Source organism: Osmerus eperlanus, chromosome 18 (assembly GCF_963692335.1).
Source record: "Osmerus eperlanus chromosome 18, fOsmEpe2.1, whole genome shotgun sequence".
NCBI lineage: Eukaryota > Metazoa > Chordata > Actinopteri > Osmeriformes > Osmeridae > Osmerus > Osmerus eperlanus.
The window spans coordinates 12,687,642-12,708,533 of record NC_085035.1 but is presented as its reverse complement, the minus strand read 5'-3'; the positions used below and the strand labels follow the sequence as shown (position 1 = coordinate 12,708,533).

General features: G+C 44.6%; 1 protein-coding gene and 1 long non-coding RNA gene across 10 annotated transcripts in view; one reads left to right on the top strand and one right to left on the bottom strand.

The window, feature by feature from the left end:
• LOC134038951 (NACHT, LRR and PYD domains-containing protein 3-like) overlaps positions 1 to 20,892 on the bottom strand; it is a 201,505-nt gene that overhangs the window by 71,235 nt on the left and 109,378 nt on the right. The gene's annotated exons all lie outside the window — the stretch shown is intronic.
• Positions 5,653 to 8,570, top strand: LOC134038994 (uncharacterized). Its single transcript, XR_009932715.1, has 4 exons — positions 5,653 to 6,839; positions 6,923 to 6,998; positions 7,106 to 7,160; positions 7,454 to 8,570. It is a non-coding gene; the product is annotated as an uncharacterized LOC134038994 (long non-coding RNA).

Genomic DNA, 20,892 nt, shown 5'->3' with positions numbered 1-20,892 from the left:
TCTCTGCCCTCTTCCTCTCCTTTTCCTCCCTCTTCCTCTGGGCCTCCTCCTTCTTCCTCTGCGCCATCTCCCTTTTCCTCAGCACTTCTGCCTGTCTCCCAAGCCGAGCTTCCTCCTTCTCCTTCTCCTCTTCCTCCTGTCGGACCAGCAGCTCATTGTACTCGTCACTGGTGACGACCCGAGCACCAAGTGGTGGCCTCCTCCTCACCACTGGTAGCCGCTGGTCTTGATGGTTGGCCATCACTGGGGGCATTAAAATGTCTCCCCACTTGGCTGAGACCAGACCTGCTCGCACCAAAGGATTGGATTGGGCAGGTCCATGGCAGGTGCAGGTTCGGCAGCAAGGGGTTGCTGCAGGGGGGGCAGGGCCGGTGGAGGAGGCTGGGCCGGGGGCTGGGCCGGTGGTGGTTGCCGTGGTGGGGGCTGGGCCGGGGGCTGGGCCGGTGATGGTCGCTGTGGAGGGGGCTGGGGCGGGGGCTGGGCCGGTGGTGGTCGCTGTGGAAGGGGCTGGGCCGGGGGCTGGGCCGGTGGTGGTCGCCATGGACGGGGCTGGGCTGATGGTGGTCGCCGTGGAGGGGGCTGGGCCGGTGGTGGTTGCCGTGGACGGGGCTGGGCCGGTGGTGGTCGCCGTGGAGGGGGCTGGGCCGGTGGTGGTCGCCGTGGAGGGTGCAGGTCTGACTTTGGTCAGCTGGGTCTTATCATACCCTCCCCTGTTGCAGGGGAAGAGGCCTGTCCTCCTGAAGGCTGCTCTGATGGTCTCAGGCTTGGCAGCCTTAGGCCAAGCTTCCTTAAGGAGGGGGGAAAAGTTTTTTTTCCCCAAAAAAACATCCCCCCTCACCAGGCCAAGACGGGCAGCATCCCGGTCAAAAATCCTCTTCAGAGGACCAAACACCCCCACATCCAGTGGCTGCATCACGTGGGTGGTGTGCGCAGGGAGGCACACAACCACCACCATGTTCTCCCTGCAGAACCGGATGGCTTCCCTGTTCTTATGTGGCTCCGCCTGGTCGACCACAAGGAGCAGAGGCCTCTCTGGGGGGGCATGTTTGACAAAGTGGCCTAACCACTTCAGCCACAGGCCACTGTCCATATACCCCTTCTCTGACCTGCCATAGATGGCACCAGGGGGACCTTCCAGGGCATATGGAGCACTTGGGAGGCAGCCAGTGAAGATGACAAAAGGGGGGATGTCTGCCCCTGCAGCACTGATGCAGCTGTGCACAGTGATGTGCTCCCGGGTGGTGACTTGCTGCCTGTAAATGTGCTTTTTGCCTTTCGGCGCCAGCACCCGCTCCCTGGACTTGGGTTTGTCCCCAAACCCCGTCTCATCGGCATTAAAAACCAGATGAGGTGTCGTGTGGAAGCCGTGCTGGTGGAATATTGGCTCATAAAGATCAAAAAAGCCATTGATGGCTTCTTCCGTGGCCGCAAATACCCTGGCCCTGTCGATGTGGCTGGGGATCCTGGTAGACAGCTCCGGGTGGCGAGCCCGGAACCGTGACCACCAGTTGTCACTCAGGCCCCGCTCCAGATTGACCAGAGATGCCCTCCCTGAGGCTTTCACCATCTCCAGTGCGTACACCTTTATGGTGGCCCGGCTCAATGGCCACCCATGGTCTGCCATCCACAGGGAGTACCTTATGAGCTCCTCTTCCTCATCCGGAGTGATGGCCAGGTTGGTGTGGGGCCCATGGGTGTACTTACCAGTCACCCAATCCTGGAGGGTTGTGGCAGGCATGCCACTTTCCTTGGCCACTTCCCTCACACTCCTCCCCCCCCTCACCTCTGCCACCCTTACCTCCATCTCCTGAGGGGTGTAGGTCCTCCTCCTCTTGGACTCTTTTGATGTCATAGCTGTAGAAATAGACAAAGAAAACGACAATCCTTTATTCAGGCCTATCACACATTGTGAACACACGTGTGGATGGTGGTGGAGAACACCAGGGGACTAGACCTAGTGCTTCACATGTCCTGACAAGGGACACAGACAGGAGAGCAATCTGAGAATGATAACTAAGCTTTATCGTTTGTGGCATAATAGATGAAGCTCGAGTTCTTCTAGATATTGTTTTTGCTGGTGCGCCACAGTTAGGCTACAATACAGTATATTGATGATCATATATATTGATCATGCTAAGTTTACTAATAAAGGCAGAAGACACCACAGGGATTTGAACCCCGTCCTGACAAAGCAGGAGTGCCACCACTGGAGTCAAAGGGAGCGCCACACAGTATTAGACCCTACTGTACCTGTTTTCTATTTCATAATATATTAAATAAGGTTGACTATAGCATCAGTAATAACTGTTCAGTAATTGTATTTTAAGTAAGAGAAATATCACGTCCTAACAGTAGTGTTCAGTCTAATGAAGTTGCGGCTGCACAAGACATGACAGTTAAGGTTTCCTGAGGTAATTTTTTTTAAATAAATGGTCTTATTGGGTAATTTTGATAATGATTGTAAAGGAATACATTGGCATTAAATAAAATAAGATCAGTTTGACGTAATTCAATACATAATAATACATTTATATTGGTTTCACTCAAAAAGACGCGTCATGACAGTCAATTTTCCTGCGGTGATTCTAGCATTAATCCATCGCGTAATCAAGACTGTAACAAGTCATTTTAAAACTACAAATTGTATGAAATGATACGTCAAAACATACTTTAAGATGTTTTTGTTTAATTTAGACATTTGTAAGTTGATAAAACAAGGCTTAGAGAGCAGTTTCCCTTACGGAGATACGGCTCCGCCTAGCTAATTGCTATGCAAATTCCTCTCCCGGCACCATTTTTAAAGACCATGATTCAACGGTAGGGGGAGCTTCGCTACTTACTGTGCTCTTGTTGACAGCAGAAGTCCAACTGATGTCAATTTGATTTGGCTGGAAGCGGGAGAAAATTAACTTTGTAACAGTATCGATTACACATTTTGCCAGGAAGTATTTTTTATTGGCTGGCGTGTTTTATGTGACGTGTACGGAACACCGTGAGTAAAAGTTGTGTACGGAACACCGTGAGTCTACAGTACAGCGTTGCAGTGAGCTACACTGGTTTGAAACCACAGGTAATGGTAATTTCACCAACAAATTGTTTACTAATGTCAGAATAAACCCTACAACGAAAATGTATATGTGAGGAATGTTTATTTTAAGATTGAAAACAGATAACGCTACATCATAGACCACTGTAGTATGTGTTGCCCGGGCAACAGAGGCTAATGTCATGATGCTAATACTTCAGTGACATAGTAGACTACTGTTTCCTAAAGTAGATGTACTTCCTTAATAAAATCAGCTTATATTGTACATTACACGTCACAATTGTGTGTCATATCACAAAGTAAAATTAGTAAATAGTTATCACCCTGGCCTCTTTGCTTGTGGCGTTTCTGCAGCTGCCTTGCAGTAAAGCAGTTAGCTTAGCTATCTCCCAGAAGTTAACGAGCTGCTAAACTAATGTTCTGCTAGAGGTAGTCACGCGAGTTTTCGTGACGTTAGTGACGTAGGTAGCGTCATTGACTCTGGCTAGCAAGTTAGCCACCGTTAGCTTCACTTTTCGCCACAAAAACTTAATTTCCACTTAAACCATGCAACGGAACGTAAATCCCAATATAAGCAACTCAATCGCTACCAAGACGAAACTTTTGACACCTAGGTTGTCTATGTAGGCCAAATATTGACTGAGTTTTAGGGGGGCAAAAAGAATAATAAAAATAATATATATGTGAGAGAACAAAGGTTGTGCCCTTGCCGAAGGCAAAGCACACCCAATAATAATATATATGTGAGAGAACAAAGGTTGTGCTCTCGCCGAAGGCTTGAGCACACCCAATGAGTAAATAGTTATCACCCTGGCCTCTTTGCTTGTGGCGTTCCTGCAGCTGCCTTGCAGTAAAGCTATAGTTCGCCTAGCTATCCCCCAAGTTAACAGATGTGAAACGAATGTTCTGCTACAGGTAGTCACGCGTGTTTTCGTGACGTTAGTGACGTTAGTAACGTCAGTGACTGTGGCTAGAAAATTAGCCACCGTTAGCTTCACTTTTCACCACAAAAACGCAATTTCTACTTAAACCATGCAACTGAACGTAAATAAAAATACAACCAACGCAATCGCTACCAAGACGAACCTTTTGACACCGCCGTTGTGTATGTAGTCCAAATATTGACTGATCCTTAGGGGGGCGAAAATAAACAATAAATAAATATATACGTATATATGTGAGAGAACAAAGGTTGTGCTCTCGCCGAAGGCTTGAGCACACCCAATTACACATGTAAATGGAGTAATCGTATTATTGGCATAAACCGACAATTGCTAGTAATCGGGTTTCTCATGGTCAAGTAAACGTACCAATCACCTGTGTGAGAGACTGAGTGGTGCGTGTCTGTCGTTACGGTGATGGTGCAGCTATGATTGCTAACGCGCTGAGGGCAGAGAATAAGAGAAATGTAGCTAGAATCCACACCTCAAACAAGATAACCTAGACGCAAAACTGTACGTCCAATCCAAAATATAAGGATATTTTCCGAGACCCAAGACTCTGCCGAAACCATATATATTCTTTATATGTCTGTGCAGTCAGAAATACGACTCTACCTGCAGTTTCAAAAACGTGTTCCTTTTGCTTTCCTGGTGCTTGTTTGTTTGGTTGCCACGGTGATGGCGCAGCTGTGATAGCTAACGAGCTAGGCAGAGAGAAAAACGAACATTTACCTAGCATCCACACCTCAAACAAGTTGACCTAGACGCAAAACTACACGTCCAATCAATAAAATGAGCATATTTTCCGAGACCCAAGACTCTGCCGAAACTAGAGATGTCCTTTATATATCTGTGCGTCAGAAATATGTCTCTACCGGCAGTTTCGAAATCGTCTTCCTTCCTGCTTTCTCTGACGGATTTTACCCACCTCTCCATTGAAGTTAGTGAGAGAATTTGAAAGGCTGCTCTCGCTTCAAGGCTCATAGCTGAAAATCTGTAAATGTGAGCTCTTTAGTAGTTACATTGGCTGAAAGAGGACAATTTTTCCTACATTTTAAGGTATATCTTGTTTCTGTACGTTAAACTATATGAACGTTAGAGGAATTTGTTTGACAATTTAGTTGAATATCAGAAAAAGAGCAGCCAGCAGTGTGCCACTCTGCTTGCTGCTCATTCATAAAAATCAAGAAGGAGCAAACATTTTAATGTATTTCAAACTGTCATAATTCAAAATTGGCTAAATATTTGAAAAAGCTGAATCATTTGGGAATAGCTGAATGTCTTGTGAACATTTTAAAGGTTGAATGGTGTCTCTAGCTGAAAGTATGCTGAAGTAGTTACGTTTGAAAGAGGAGGAAGCTTTTTAATGATTTGAAAGGATTTACCATTACTTTTAATGGGAGAATAATTTGCACAAAAACCTTAATGTCTTAAAAAGTATAAAAGTGAGAAATACCAAACGTCATAGCCAACATCTCCTGAAGGAGCTGAATGTTTTGATACAAAAATTGTAGGAATCGGTGAAAGTATGCAGGACTAGTTAAAGGCCAAAAAACCAGCGGAAGAACTAAGAAGTTGAAAAACAATAGTGAGAATGCTTAACAGCGTTCTCACAATAAATATATATATGTGAGAGAACAAAGGTTGTGCCCTTGCCGAAGGCAAAGCACACCCAATAGGCTCTGTGCACAATCGTACTGACGAACTTCCGCTGTAGCCCAAATTCGGCAAATCAGTTTCCGTTTTACTGGAGGCGATCACCCGCTTTGCCAAAATGTCCGGCTTTAGTAGATGTCTCCAAGACCTGCCTAAAATAAGCGTCAGTGACGTCCATCGCATCGTAAATGCTTGTTCCCCTGCTCCAACAAGCAAGCGGGACAAGGGATTCAAACTTTACATATCCAGTTATCTGCACAACTATGAGGGTAAGTAATTTAATGTGGTGTTCCGGCCGGCTAGCGGCTAAGCTAGTTAGCGATGTGTTAATTTTTAGTGTAGTATAGAAGCTTGTTTTTCTTTATTTTAAACGCTAACTGTCCGTTTTTATGTATTATCATTTGTATTTCTGCCCCTCTCAGTTTCTAATAAAGATCAGGACACAGGGGAAGTCGTGGTCAGGGCATTGTGCTACAGGTCCATGAGGAAAGCTGAGAAACCTCACAGTTTAAGTGTATGGTGAAGTTAGGATTGATAAATTCAAGTTCAGGTTCAGCCAACACTTATAAGCTTGTTACTTTAATAACCCGGCGTTCCTAAAGTTCCTGGGGATTTAGCTAAGGTCATTTACGTTTATTATAACTCTCAAATATAATGATCTTCATTAGGCAGGTAAGTTTACCTAGCTGATCCCCTCCGGGTTAAATGTGTTCTTATTCAAGTTTTCCCCAACTGTCATTCATTTAAGATGCAATCTTGTGTTTAAGGTATTAGGCTATCATGTTTCAAAGAAAAACGATTATGGATGTTGATTTAATGCAGTTGGCATATTATACAACATACACTAATCCAACATATAGAAATACATGACATTTGATCTGTGATTCTAGAATATTAGATATAGAAAATATTGTAAAAACAAGATTGTGTCCTAAAAGAATGGTTAAACAGTGACCAAGCTAAGATAAATAAGTATTTACTATGACATTTTACTTACGCAGGTGGTACTGAAAGATTCCAGTCCTGTGGAGCTGCTTCATCACAGCTGCACATGTGTTGCTGGAGCAGCTTTATGCAACCACTGTGTCGCTCTGCTGTTCCAGTCAGCACATTACTCTCAGCTGAAGGTGCCAGTGGTCCCTCCTGTGCTAAGCTGTACTGAAGGAGAACAGCAGTGGCACAAGCCCAGAACTTTGGTAAGTTTGCACTGTAATTACAGCTGTTGGATATATTTTCTAACTATATTTAACTTCTAACTGTATTGTGCTTAACTTGATAGGGTGTAAAGCCAGGCCCTGTGGATAAGATGGCTGTGCTTTCTGCTAAACCAAAGTGTAGAGCAAAGATGGTGTAAGGTAAAACCTGAATATTGTCGATGTATTCCAATATGTTGCCTGTTTGAATTAAAATACCTGTGTGGATATGCCACTTTCCACTCATGAAAGTGTTATGTTCCACACAGGAGCACACTCTACAAAGGCCTCAGTGGGGAATTGCCTGATCTTACTGTCCTTCGGGTTAGTAGGGATTTCATATCAAACAATATACTAGTATTTCATGATTTTCTTTTTCCTCTCCTTTTGATTAAATGTACTATGACCCATCAATTATACAAACAAGTATTCTGCTTTTGAAGAAATAATTGATTGAACTGAAACAAAATAAATGTTTACACAAGGGTTCTTTATTATGAACTTATTTGTAATGGTGTCTGGCGTTGTGCATGATGCGCAACATATTGTGGCCATGAAAATGTATGGTATAATCATTTAGTTTGATATTGCTAATCATTATATTATTACATCCCTAGGTGACAGAGGCGTATAAAGATTTTTCTACAGCGGAGGCGCCGATGATCTGCAGCATGAGCATTAGCTGTGAAATTCCCCTGGTTGACTCTGCCCTTGGCAAGGATCAAGCCGGAAGTCCATTGTCCTACCAACAACCAGCAACAGCAAAGAGAGATCTGTCCTTCCATGCTGCCCCACCACGTCCATCTATGCCTCTTCAGAATTACTGCCTACAGCCATCAAGTTGCATGTTTGTCTGTACTGAACCACAACAGCTACACCATAGGAGTCTGGAGGTCACCTGGGACATGGTGCACAAATTTGAATGTGCTACCAGAGCACAAAGTTCATGTACTGAATGGCATCAGCTAAGGAGGCATAGATTGACGGAGTCACGTTTCAGGGAGATCTGCCTGGTTGGAGAGAACTCTGAAGAAGGTCTGGCTAACCGGATACTGCAAGGGACACGTCAGACGGCAGCTATGAAGAGGGGGCTCGAATTAGAGGCAGATGCTATTTGGGAATATTGCCAAATGAAAAGGGTCAACCACTACCCCTGTGGATTGGTAATTCATCCTGACGCTCCTTGGCTGGGGGCGTCTCCAGACGGGTTAATCTTTGACCCTTCAGAGCCATGTCAGTTTGGGCTGATTGAGATGAAGTGCCCAAATGTTAAAAGCTATGTGGACTGCCCGTATCTCAAAATGAAGTCAGGCAAATTGGAGCTAAAAGAAAAGCATGCTTACTACTGGCAAGTACAGGGGCAGATGCTAATAACGGGAATTAGTTGGTGTGATTTTGTAGTCTCGGCTGAGGAAGATGTACTCATCCAAAGAATTTACAGAGACAATGATGTTTTGGATATAATCAGAGAGAAAGTAGACAGGTTTTATTTTTATGTCTACTTGCAGAAATGTGTAATGCTTCAGGATTGAGATAAAATAAGATCTGTTCTTTAATTTTCACTTTTAATGGTACGTTTTATGATTGAGATTATTTTATGTTAATGTTTGTGCATCTTTAACTTTCAATGGCAGATGTTTTCCATGATTAACCTTGCCTTCCCAAAAAGTAAACACAATAAAATGTGTGTGTGCCGTGAGCACGCCAAGAAATATTTATTATCTTGATATTAAAGGCAATAAAAATGATTTAATTTCATGAATTCTTTATGTTTAACAGAACAATAGTTATCATATTCCTCAGAAAAAGATTAAGCTACAATATCAAACTTCATATCTCCATTTCTTGACAAGAGGTCCATTTTGGTAATTTGAGAGGAGACAAGCGACAGTGAAGAGTTGGTTTATGCTCCCTGCAATGGAGAGAGGGATGGTGGTATCAAAGAGTTTATTTTCTTTAACTCTTCTGATCATCCTCTCGACATGCACCCTCAAACGGGCGATGGACTGCGTCTTCAGAACATCCACCTCTGGCATTTGGGCCCTCTTGGAGAGGAAGGCAGGACGATGAACAGTCCCAGGTACAAGGTCATCCACCAAGAATCCCTTGTCAACCATGATGGCCATGTCAGGCGTTAAGAGTGGTGCAATCCCTGACAGACGAAACGCCTCCTTGTCACTCATGGAACCCTCAAAGAGTGCTGAAACAAAACTCAGGGCTCCGTGATGGGACATGCCCACCATGGCCTTAAAGGTGCAGTGGGACTTGTAGGTCGAGAAAACTTCGCTCTGAAGGAGCATGGATGACGGTGTTTGACACCGTAGCTCTGTACAGTCGAGGACCACCTGTGTGTCACTGTAGCTGCCATCAAAGTCGCGTGGAAGATGGGCCTTCACAGTTGCGGGAGACATCCATATACAGACTGAGCCCAGTAAGCTGTAGAGGAAGTTGGCCCAGGTCACGATGATTCGGCTGACGGTTGCTCGGTGGATGTTAAATCTATGACCCAACTCCCTCTGGGTACAGCCAGTGGACAGGTATGTCAGGTAGAGGAAGAGCTCATCTATTGGCAGCAATTTCTGTGGGGAGAAGTGTTTAATGAGTGTTAGTTCAAAACCACCCTTTTAACCCTCGTGCTGCCTTTGGGTCACATGACCCAAAGGTTCATAACGAACCATCGTTGTGTTTACCCAATTTTACCCAATACAAAAACAAATTAAAATAATTTTCTTTTAACCTTTGCAATGTGGGGGGTCTGAGACAGCCCAACGGTTAAAAGAAAATGCTTCACTTTGTCTTTGTATGCGGTAAATCTGTCGCAATACGACGGTGGGTCACAATGACTGATGGGTCAGAATGACCCGAAGATAACACAAGGGTTAATGCTTAGGGATCTGTGTCTGTGTGTTTTTTGGGGCGATGGGTACTTACAGTTGGTCTGGTTAACCCTTGTGTTATCTTCGGGTGTTGATGATGCAAAAATGATTAATTCATAATTATCTAAAGTGACTCCATGTCACTCGTTTGTAGGATTTTGGTGGCACGGTTATCCTCTATTTGCCAAACATATCCATCCATGTCGAACCGTGCCACCAAAATCCTATTACGTTCTGAAGAAACTAGTTCTGCATAAAACATAGACGCAACGATAATCGACTGGAATTTCAGCGACAAACTTTTTTTTGGTAGCTTAGCAGGACTCGTTCTTTTTTATGAGCTAAAGATTGTGTAGATGCCAGACTGTGGAGCGGGAATCATTTTCTAAAAGACTTTTCGTGGTTCACCTTGCGGCCTATTTGGCACTTGTTTTGGTTGTTCACAATATGTGCTTCATGTTTTGGCTACCCGCAATGTTTTTGGGACTATCTTGTTGTTATCAGTGACCTATGCACTTTGTAAAGCTCTCTCTTGGAAGTCGCTTTGGATAAAAGCGTAAAATAAATAAATGTAAATGAGATATTGTGCCTTTGACAAATGAAATAGCAAGCATTATAATTATTAATCATTAAGGCCCAGTTTCCCAGACATGGATTTAACCTAGTCCAAGACAAAAAAAAACTTGAAATGTTCTCTTACTCTACGACTAGGCTTAATCCATGTCTGTGAAACTCGGCCTACAAGTTTAACAGAGTACACAAAGACAATTCTCTAGACAGCTCCATCTAATTTCGTAGACAGAACTGGAGAATCCAGTAACATCGGCACTTCTCAGCTGATGCACACTGAACCCTACAGAACTTTACACAACACATCATTTAATATGACATCGTTCTCAAGATTCATTGGTCCTTCCCAGAATCACAACACAAACACACAGTCCCACATGGCCCTTCAGTCATTGGCTCACTTCACATCAAATACGTAAATCCTTTACTATGTAGTACAGAGTCATAATCTGATCACCCCAGTAAGACACGGTACTGCCGACCACATTAACACAAGAACCCCCGACTTTTGTGATGTCTCATACAATGCCACTATCTTTCTGGAGGAGCTTCAAAGGCTTGCAGACCTGGTATCTCCTTCTCCCCATGAGAGGGAGAAGGGCCGGCCAAGTGGCCCACCTTCCTCAGCCTCTCCTTACTCCAAAGGGACTGGATCAAACAAAGGAATCTATCCAAAACTGACTTGAATGGATGTACAAAATGTTTTAAGGACTACACTTGGAATTCATGTGTGACAATTTATGCTTTCCCTTTTATTCTGTGTTGATTTAACACAACCTCCCTCCCTTCCTATTAGTGAAACTGGAACCTCACACAATGACAAGTGAGAACCTCTCATACTCATGAGTGAGAACCTCTCTTATACCACAGTGAACACCTCTCACACGCACAACTGAAAATGTAACCTCTCACACGCACAACTGAAAATGTAACCTCTCACACGCACAACTGAAAATGTAACCTCTCACACGCACAACTGAAAATGTAACCTCTCACACGCACAACTGAAAATGTAACCTCTCACACGCACAACTGAAAATGTAACCTCTCACACGCACAACTGAAAATGTAACCTCTCACACGCACAACTGAAAATGTAACCTCTAACACACACAACTGAAAATGTAACCTCTAACACACAACTAATTATAGGACAATTTACTAAGCAAGATATATGTATATGCTTCATACTTTGTGTGCACAAGTTTACTGTACAAAATACAGTAGATGCAAACAATTTAACTACTGATCATTTTGTCATATAATCCCTTAAAATAAGCTATACTGCCAACCTTGGCATTTTTATCACTAATGTTGATGTGCATTTGAATGAAATGTCAATGGTTTTTTTGTGGATACATAGCTATATATTCTTTAAATATTTTATTTCAGCTATTCAACTGTGTTCTATTAGGCAATCAACTGTTATTATTTACATTTACATTTAGTCATTTAGCAGACGCTCTTATCCAGAGCGACTTACAGTAAGTACAGGGACATTCCCCCGAGGCAAGTAGGGTGAAGTGCCTTGCCCAAGGACACAACGTCAGTTGGCATGACCGGGAATCGAACTGATTACTTCGGATTACTAGCCCGATTCCCTCACCGGTCGGCCAAAAATGGGGCAAAAGGGACTGCTAGGGGGGGGGGGGGGAGAAGGAAAAAGAGGGGGGGGGGGGAAGAGAAAAAACGGAAAGAGAAAAGGAGAAAAACAAACAATTTGTCATGTTTTTTTCTCCACTCACAACGCCTTTAAAGTTATTTTCACACGCATGTGCGCTTATTTTTATCACTTTTATCGACAACATTGACACTTTGTCTCCTGCGGGATTCGATCCGACGACGCTGTGCACCGTGGCAGCATGCACCAATACCATGCATTAACATAATTTTTCTTTCGTATAACGTGTATATTGCTTGTATTAAGTGAGGTGTGTGAATATTGCATGTATTGTTTAAAAGCAGCCAGAACCAAAATCATTGTGTGTGTGTTAACATACTTGGCCAATAAATCTGATTTTGATGTAATTAAAGTGCTATGTGTCATTCATCCTGATTAGGGGGTTAGTTGTCCCAGATATATATATATATATATATATATATATATACATATATTTAGCAACTGTCCCAGACTGCGGGGGACCAGAAGTGGGTGAACAACCTGAACTTGTTCTTCAACAGGTTTGATCAGCCCCTACCCCGGCTGCTGCACACCTCAGGTGCACCCCCAGAACACTGCCCTACCCCCATCTCCACAGCACTCAGGTCACAGACCCCCACAGCTTTGGCTTCTCCTGCCCCATCCCTTTCATCTCACCTCTTACCCTCAGCTCCACCCCCTCTCAACACCCCCTACAACATCAAACACTGGTGAGAAAAGAGGTCAGGAAGATCAAAGCAAGAAAGTATGTATTTTCATTGGCAGAGGGCTTTCCAGGAGTGCTGATATTTAATAACAGCACTGGTAGCCTACTTAGTTACTTTGCAAGAGTTCTAGGAATAAAGTATAGGAGGTATAGGAGAAAAACAATCCAGAAGTCAAAATTTGAGAAACTTTGGTCAGTTTATTAAACCTGAAAGTATATATTTAGCAAATATATACATCTGTATTTTTTTGTTGTTTTTTGTTGTTTTCTTTTTTAGAACACCATGCAATGCACAAACACAGAAATGAAAAACATAACTATATACAATACTTTACTATCTACACATTATTATTATATACAGTATTTATTTATTCATAAATTTTCCTTTATTTCCCACTGGCAAGACTGGTCAACTGGTCCTTCCACTCTGCCAGGGTGAGTCCTGAGGCTGGACAGTACCACCGCCCCTTCAGCTGGGTGTGACCCGTACTTTTGTTTTTCCCCTGCCCACACTGCTTGCAAATGTACTGGTAGGTATCCCTGAACTTCTTGCGTGGAGGTTCACCCCTAGCCATCAGCTCCTCGTTCTCCTGGGCAGCTTTTTTCTGTCTCCACGTACGTTGCCTTGGCTGAACAGAGGTGCCAGGTGGTGGAGGGGCCAGGTACAGTGGATGGTCAGCAGGTGGCTGGAAGGGGGGAGGTGGCTGGAAGGGGGGAGGTGGCTGGAAGGGGGGAGGTGGCTGGAAGGGGGGAGGTGGCTGGAAGAGGGGAGGTGGCTGGTACGAAGGCCAGGCAGGAGATGGTGGTGGTGGCAGGTAATCCTGCTGGTACGAGGCCCAGGCAGGAGATGGTGGTGGTGGCAGGTGACCCTGCTGGTACGAAGGCCAGGCAGGAGATGGTGGTGGTGGCAGGTAATCCTGCTGGTACGAAGGCCAGGCAGGAGATGGTGGTGGTGGCAGGTAATCCTGCTGGTACGAAGGCCAGGCAGGAGATGGTGGTGGTGGCAGGTGACCCTGCTGGTACGAGGCCCAGGCAGGAGATGGTGGTGGTGGCAGGTGACCCTGCTGGTACGAGGCCCAGGCAGGAGATGGTGGTGGTGGCAGGTGACCCTGCTGGTACGAGGCCCAGGCAGGAGATGGTGGTGGTGGCAGGTTACCATGCTCATACGAGGCTGAGCCAGCAGAACCAGGCCATACGTATGACCCAGGCTGGTAGTGCCGTGCCAAGGCAGAACGAACACTGTGCCGAGGGCGTATCACTGCCTCACCCTCCCGGTTCTCTGGCTCCTCAAACACCATAGCCTCATGCCCATGCTGCACAGGAGCAGCCGGAAGAGTCTGGGCTTCAGGGAGTGAGTCCTTGGCCAGTTCAAACCGTTTGGGGAGTATGGTGCCCTGCAGCAGCATGTCCCTGTCCTTCCTCTTATCCCTCCTAAGCAGCCTAAAAGACAAAAATGCATACAGTAGCTTCAGTTAGTTCTTTTATACATAGTAGCCTATCCTCCTATGTTTAGTATTTTCTAACAAGCAAGCAGTTGAAGGTTTTTCTTGCAGTTTAATAATATAATGTAATTGTATAGGAAAGGTGCACACGTAAAAAACAAGACTCACCAAGAAGAGATTGTTGTGTTGTTTACTGGTATCAGAACCACGTTGGTCTTCTCCAGAACAACCCTGCTGTCCTCCAGCAGCTGTTTAAGATGGCTGTAGGCCACCACAATGGACTGTGGGATGGGCAGAGTTCTACTCCTTGTGTCCTTGGCCCTGTTTGGTGCTTGCTGAAACTCTTTTAAAAGTCTCAGGCAAACACATTCGCTGACCCTGTGGACTTCGGGGTCCTGGGCTGCCTGCCCGTGAGTCATGAACAGTCTGTGGGAAAGAAGGATGATATGGTCCGGACTTTAAACAAGGCTGTAAACAAAAAAAAATAATAATAGCAACAACCTGTCACCTGTGAACAGCCCAATTTACCCCCCACAAACTAATATAATCACAAAATATTTTTTTCAATCCTGGTTTGACGCAGTACAGCCTTCTGATTCAATGATTTGTAATGAACCAAAATGATTAAGAATTGTGTCAAATCACCTCTCTGCCGCCTGCTGTCCAGGAGCAGAGCCACTCGGCTTCCTGGGCGCTCTCCAAGGTCCTGCCACGGTCTTCTTCCTGGCTTTCTGGCCGAACCTCAAAGGTTCCTTGTCCATAGCAGGGAGAGCCATGTAAAGATGGACTATGTCAGCCTCCTCTTTTGATGACAAGGCAGTGATGGTTCGGTTCAGGCCAACCAGGTAGGCTGCCAGGTCATCAACCGCATCCCAGCCCAAGACACCTCTGGAATCACATCGGCTATTCTGAAAAGTGAAAATCATGAAAAAAACACATGTAAATAAATGTGTACATTTCTTTGAACTATTTGAGCAATGTTGACCTTTTTTCTCTCTCCATAAAACGTAATACTTGACGTTTTACTTGACAAACGTATGATACTTGTGGCATATCATTAGCGAACTTGTTACATATCTTGTTTTTGAGAAAGGTGTTACATTACCTGGTCTGATGTGCTGTCTTGTGTGTCGTCTTCCTCCACAATGATGTCCTCATCCAGGGATCTGGGTCCACTGTCACCCTCCAGTGTCACCTGGGCCTCCACGGCACATCCTCCATATTGGAGGATCAAGATCACCTACCCTAAGGTCAGCTACCTGGCACACCGTGACGTCAGGTTCACCCCCGTCGTCCTCGAGCTCCTCTGTGGGGATCTCTGGCAGCTGCTGTGGAACCAGCAGGTCGCCTCTATTGGACTGGGCCAACAGGTACTCCACAGCAATGCGCTCGCCTGTAACACATAGTGTTTAAACACATAGTTAAAGAAGAGGAAAGGACACAAACACAGACACAGACACATCTCCTACATGTAGAGCCCGATCTTCACTCCCACGTCCTCTGAGGAGGGGTGGAGGTGGCAGAGAAAAGAAAAGTGGGAGAGGAAGTAATACTCAAATGCTCAGTGCTGATCTGAGAGCTATCTCACCAGTAGGTTTTCCAGGTGGGGTGAATTCTGGAACCAGAGAACAACCAAGGACCCGCTGGCTCATGCTGTTTAGGTGAGACATCAAGCGAACATCAAATGTCCTCAGGGTTGATGCCCCCACCACAGCTACAGCTTCCTTTGCCCGGTTCATGTTCCACCTCGATACTCCCTCCAGCATGTACATTTGTGTGTGCAATGCATGGCATCGAAAGAAACAAAATACTCAGGTTAGGTCAACCATTATTACGAAGTCAATACATATTAACACCTATTAAATACAAAGTGACAATTACATTGTTATTTGAATAATTCAAGTGCATACTATGTCATAACACAGACTTTTTTTTAAGATCAGCATACGGCAAGTTAACATTTTGAATTTACCTGGAACAAAAGCACACTGGTGGCGGTGAAAACTCTGGAGGGAGGAGGACCCCCTCCCACACCTGAGGACGTCAAGGACTTTGCCACCCTTCTGCAGTGTCCCTGTCTTTGTGTACAACTCCACCCCTGCAGGGTCCTGGATGCACTCCAGGTGCTTCTGCTGCACCTCCCACACATGGTGCATGCTGTCAGGGTTCACTAGACGCAGCCCCGTGGTGTCAGTCAGCTCCCACATCGATTCGAGCAGCCCCGAAATCATGACCCGGATTTCCTCCACTGCACGGGTCCTCCGCCTGCAGTGCTTTGCCATTTCACCAGTGCTGATACTGGCCAAGAGCAATGCCTCAGTGGGAGCATTTCCGCCATGGCTGCTCTTCCACTCCCCTTTCTTGGCCTCCTTAAGCCGTTGCACATCCTCCTGATCCCACTCAAAGATACAGGCGGAAAGTTTGGAGCAAAAGGTACCGTAGAGAGGGTGGTGCTCAGTAGTGAGGCCGCAGTTAAACCTTCGCATGAAGTGGAAGACGTCTAAACGGACGACAAACTTCCATGGTCGAAAGAGTCTCAGCACTGACGACACACCTGTGAAAGACAAACATTGATTATTACAGACGTGATCATCTATTTTTTGGGCAATTACATTACATTGTTAGTTTATAGATTACTATCACCATTTTTCTCTTTTTTTAACATCATAATTAACTTTAGTTAATTACATACTGTAATCTGCAATGTATATTTCATAAAGTAACAATTTCAGCATCCCAGCTGACTGGCTGCAGCAGTCCCGGTCAACATAGACAGCCTCAGGCTCAGCTTGTCCAGCATTCTCATAACGTGTGACGATGCCCTGGCACAACTCTTCCAGCCCTGCACCTTCACCTGTCGTCAGAACACTGTTCAGAACCTGGCCAAGCTCGTTGCCGATGTTGGACATCCATGCAGCGGTGTCCCCTATACTGCCAGCCAGCTTCTTCGTGATCTGAAAAACAAACAAAAACAGAACGTTCTAAAAAAAAACTGTACAAACTTACTAAAATTAATACTATTTCATCATTAGGATGATAAAGTAAACAATTTATATCCATTCCAATTGGTTAACATCAGAGTAAATAAAATTAATGCTAAAACCTTCTTTGTAGAGTCCATCTTCAGAATTCTACCATAGGTAGAGGTGATCACCCCCTTCATCTCTTCCAGGTGTCTGAGGATGTCGTTGGAGTGGACCGTCTCAAACCACTGGGCAAGTGGAAGGGGCCTGAAGGGTGGAGGAGGAAGATGGACAGCTGCAGAAGAGACGAAGGTAGCCATCTTCAAATGAAGCTCACAGTCAGACAGGTAGCGGATGGTCTGACGTGCCCACTCCTCGCTGTGTGCTTCCTCTACTGCAGACTGGAGGTAGGAAGAACTGTTCCCACTGGTCCTTGGCTTCAGGAAAGTCATACACTTCCTATCCAGGGCTAGCTGTGTAGTGAGGACAGCGGGAAACAGGCTCCTATGTGCCACATCCAGTTGAGCAAGGATTTCCTGGCTCCATGGGCAGACCGGCAGCATACACTTGCTGCAACGTGGATAGTCCCCTCCCACAAGGTAGTAGCGGGTATCCACATCTATCACCTCCCTCACCTTCGGGTAGATCCCTGAGTGGTGCATTTTCCGGTCACACCGCGTGCATTTCAGAGGAATCCCCCACATCCTCATTGGTGCCCAGAGGAACATCCTCTGCCGGAAGTGCCACCCGGGCTCGGGAGGAGACGGTTTGTGCTGCAGTGGTGGATGAAACCAGCACGCCTCCATTTTCTGCCTCAGCTGACCTGTAGGCTCATAGAGGACCTTGGCAATCCACACCCGATCTGCTGGCTGTATAACCTTTTTGAATTGATTGGGGAGAAAAGCTTCCCAATCAATGGAAGCTGGCCTAAGTGGAGTTTGAGGAGTGTGGCGTGGCGTGCTGGAGCAACCTGTTGGAGGAGGGAGCAGAGATGTAGTTGTCGGCGGAGATGGTGTGGGCTGTAGAGATGGTGTGGCCGTTAGCCGTGGAGATGGTGTGGGCCTTGGAGATGGTGTGGGCCCTGGAGATGGTGTGGCCGTTAGCCGCGGAGATGGTGTTGGCCGTGGGGATGGTGTGGTGGACCTTTTGCCTGTGGAAAACTGGTAGCTGCCCTGGGCATACTTTTGGCAGATGTCTCTCCAGTATGAGTCTGGCTTCCCCGTCTTGGTCATATCTGCAAACATGAGCTAAGTTAGACTAAACGACCAAGTTCTCTGTTGTGATTACATTCTCAATCAATTTAGCATAGATGTACAGTCGTGATAGTTTGCTCTGGCTATGGTACAGTAATACCAGGTCCATACCATTTTATAAAATTAATACTTCCATAGAATAATATGCTTGTACTCCAACACGTCAACTTAATTTTGTTATCTCAACAACCTGGTCAAAGTATCATCAATGTAGTCATATTTTGTACTTCTGAGGTCAAATTAAAGTCAGCGGAAAAGTTGCATCTCACAGAGGGGACTGTACTATGGGGGGCAGCGAGTCTACATCGACAATTTAAATACCAGGACCGACATAAAAGTGGAGTCAGGTGGCTGAGCGGTGAAGGAATCGGGCTAGTAACCCAAAGGTTGCCAGTTCGATTCCCGGTCATGCCAACTGACGTTGTGTCCTTGGGCAAGGCACTTCACCCTACTTGCCTCGGGGGAATGTCCCTGTACTTACTGTAAGTCGCTCTGGATAAGAGCGTCTGCTAAATGACTAAATGTAAATGTAAATAAAAACATGTACATTCAAATCGTACGTCCATAGAATAATTTGCCTTTTTTTTGTTACGCTGACAAAGACCAAGTAACTACTCAATTTAGCATTGATGTATCTACTGTCTACTGTACGCGTACTGTACCACTACGTTCAGCGGATAAGTTACAGACAATAAGAATACGTTTATCGGGACAGTTAGTCTACATCGGTCAATCAACATAATTCAGAAATACATGTCGCTTATACATATAATTTGCATTTACATACCTATTTTTCTGTTGTTCTTTTCTTTTGTACGTCTTAAGAAAAAGTTCTGTGCAGTACTGGCTCTTTCACTCAGCGCGCTGATTTGTAGTCTTCTGCAGTTTTACGTCACGTCAAAATGGGGCAAAAGGGTCACGTGACCCCTAGACCCACCTCTGTTCAGAATGGTTCGAAATGTGTTCGGAATTAGCAGTTGTTCAGAATATTTTCCTAATGTGGTTCGGATATTGTTAAGATGTATTTGCGGTCCAATTCTTGGCGGGTACATTATTATATTACTGAAAATGAAATGTTCACTAGATTATCAACTGTTACTGTAGTCAGGATAAATATCATAGCCATATGATTTGGTAGATGGACTACGAACAATCTTCTCTACATTTTTTTACAGTAGTCCGTGTTTCCATTTGCTCACGACAAGTTGTGAAAAACAATTAGGCTAGCTACTATCCAAAACAGCCAGTATCTGAATTATTGACACGGGCTATTATTGTCCAGGCGATTGAAACTGTTAAATGTGTAAAATTAGCAAATGGATTGCAAGATGAGAGCAGTGCGACATGCGTATGCCTATACTCGTTAAGACTACTGAACTTCCTTCTGCATGTTACACTTTAGCTAGAGACGATCAAATTGTCCAAAACCAAAGTATATTTATCGCGCTACAATTCGAATTTAGGCCTAAAAATAACAGATCAATAAAATGACAGTGCTTTATTATGTAGATTGATTTATGGTGCACTTGGGTTTGTTGCAACAAGTCTTGTTCGACTTGATAGTTCGCCCCACCTAACAACGTCAACTTGCAGTCCAGGTCAAGCACATCTAAAGGAAAGCAGGAGGTCTGTCTCTGTCACTGGTCGCCCTTAAACAAACCTTGCTTGTATTGTTTTATCGTATAATGGTGCACAGTACAGTGATTAAGATGTAAGATGACGCTAGCTAGCTAGACTAAATGGATAATGGTTTGTTGTTTTGTCTCTGTTCAGGATGTACAGGGAATAACATCCTGTTAGCACTCTACATCTTTAGTGTTCATTTGACTTACTCCATTGTACATGTTTCAGTGTGTAATAACTAGAATGTTTTACTAATCTTGCTTCTTATTTTTCAGGCCCACTGCTGTGGAGTACCATGACAGTTTCAACAAGGATGTCATATTACTCCCTGACCCCACATGGCAGTTTGTGTGTAAGCAGAGGTCCAAACACTTCTTGCATGAGAATGGGCATATCCTTAGTGCATTTGAATTCAAGAAATCCTGGAATCAGTCCAATGTAATTCAACAAATACGTGAACTTACCTCATGATGTGAGGTAAGTTTAATTAAGCACAATTGAGAATAATGTTTAAAGGGGTATTTATCCCACAGTTGATAATTACTCCTAATCTGCTGCAATATATTATGTCAGATTTTAAATGGTAAATTTCATAGATTTATTTTACTAGGGCTTACATAATAGCTATCTGATGTAAATAGCCTATAATTCAAATGGTGTCATTTTCATCCTTTCATGTTTACTCTCTGTCATAGCTTGCAGTTCCTAATGGCATGTGGAAATAAACTTGTGACACCTACACTCAGAGACGGTCAACTTCTGGATGGTCACATGATCCACAAGGTTTTCAGGTCAAAGGCTGTGTATGTCAAACCATCAGATGCTCTTCTCGTAAGTTGACTTCTGATTTTGCAAACGAATTTTCTTGCATTTATTTTAATACAGCTACAATCATTGTCGTAAACATCTTTACATTTATTCAAGGCCGTAGCCATGGAGTCAACATTGGGGGGGACGAATATC